Source organism: Helianthus annuus, chromosome 7, assembly GCF_002127325.2.
Source record: "Helianthus annuus cultivar XRQ/B chromosome 7, HanXRQr2.0-SUNRISE, whole genome shotgun sequence".
NCBI classification, from domain to species: Eukaryota; Viridiplantae; Streptophyta; class Magnoliopsida; order Asterales; family Asteraceae; genus Helianthus; species Helianthus annuus.
In genome coordinates, this window is record NC_035439.2 from 97,745,763 (window position 1) to 97,747,767 (window position 2,005).

At 42.6% G+C, this 2,005-nt stretch overlaps 1 non-coding gene across 1 annotated transcript; it reads right to left on the bottom strand.

Annotated features, from left to right (window-relative positions):
• Positions 1–840: 840 nt before the first annotated feature.
• On the bottom strand, positions 841–947 carry LOC118480649. The gene has a single exon (XR_004863629.1). It is a non-coding gene; the product is annotated as a small nucleolar RNA R71 (small nucleolar RNA).
• Between the last annotated feature and the right edge of the window lie 1,058 nt (positions 948–2,005).

The window sequence follows — 2,005 nt, forward strand, 5'->3', positions numbered from 1 at the left end:
AGTTAGGAATCTGCGGCCTAATCATTTTTTCTGTTTTATTTTTATATTTTTTTAGGATTTTTTTAATTTTTCAGCTTCTGCAGAGCTCAGCACGGGCCGTGCCCAGCAGTGTCACTGGCAATTTTTAGTTTCCGAGTTACAGAGAGCTGAGCACGGGGCCGTGTTGGTGCAACACGGGGCCGTGTCCAACTTTCCAGTAACAGGGATCCGGAAAACAATCGCTGTATCTCCGACCACGGGCCGTGTTCACTGAGCACGGGGCCGTGGTGAACTTCCTGACCAACATTCTTTTCTGTTTTTATTGCAGGACTTGGAACCGGACACCACATCTGAACCTTCTACGTAGTGTATGAGCTCCAGTTCTAGTAGAGACATAAAAGAACCTCTAGAAAAACCCGAACGCTTTCTCAGAAAAAGACTTAAAGCTAAAAACCAAGAGAAGGTTTCGGGGACCCACTTCCAATGGCGGACCAACGTACCCTCATGGATTACCTACGACCCACCGTGGGTAATCTCGGCGCCGCTATCAATGTACCGAATGTTAAAGCTAACAACTTCGAACTTCGGCCACATTTGATACAAATGCTTCAAAACTCCGCAACTTTCCATGGGCTTGCGGACGAGGATCCCCATCTACATATTATTAATTTCTTAGAAATATGTGATACCTTTCAGATCAATGGAGCATCAAATGACGCCATCCGCCTTCGAATGTTTCCATTTTCACTAAAAGAACGAGCAAAAGCTTGGCTCAACGCCCTCCCAGTTGGTTCGATAAACACCTGCGATGAACTAGCCCAAAAATTTCTATATAAGTATTTCCCTACCGCTAAAACGGCAAAATTAATGACTGACATTAATACATATTTATAAGAGGATGGGGAATCCTTATATGAAACTTGGGAAAGGTTCAAGGAGCTATTGCGAAAGTGTCCTCATCATGGTCTTGCGGTATGGCAACAAGTATCCACTTTCTACAATGGGTTGTTGCCACACACAAGACAAACACTTGACTCTAGCTCCTGGGGACTTTTAGGTAATCGCCGCCCACATGAAATATACAATCAAATTGAGGAAATTGCTCAAACCAATTTTCAGTAGCACACTCCCCGAGGCAATAAATATATTGCCCCGGGCGTCCATAAGGTTGATGAAAGCACTTCTTTACAAGCCCAAATCGAGGCCCTTTCTTCAAAAATCAAAAAGTTAGAAATGATAAAAACGGTCTCGGTTATGGGTTGTGAAGGGTGTGGTGGGCCACATGAAAATTGGAGTTGTATGAAAGAAATAGATGATCAACCAGAATCGGTAAACTACAATGATAATAGACCTAGGCCGTCGGGTCCTCCAAGGGGTACCTACTACCAAGGATGGCGTAACCACCCTAACCTTGGTTGGAGAGAACCCGGCAATAGTAGTAACCAACAAAGCCTAAACCAACGAACAAACTTTCAACAACCAAGAAATGAGTCACAAAATTTCCCTCAACAACAAGGTGGACGAGAAAGGCTTGAAGATACTATATCTCACCTCATCTCTGACACTGAGAAGAAAAACTCGGATTATTTTCAACAATTGAAATCGAATTTTAAAAATCAACAAGCTAGTATACAAAACACTGAAAAACAAATAAATAAATTAGCTCAAAATTTCTCTGAGAGACCACAAGGCGCATTACCAAGTAATACCGAAACAAACCCAAAAGCACAAGTCCATCTCATAACATTAAGAAACCGTACCGTGGGTTTCGAAGAAGTTACACCACCGCCAACTGAGGGAAGCACAACACCGCCCCAACAAGAGAAGACTTCCTCTAATTCAAGAGCCTACCAAGGCTCCTCCGGTTCCATACCCCGGTAGCTTAATTCGTCAAAAGACCAATGAGCAATTCGCAAAATTCGAAAATCTACTAAAACAATTGCATGTTAATATTCCTTTTATCGAAGTCCTAACTCAAATGCCTAAATACTCAAAATTCATGAGGGACTTCCTCACTCATAAAAGG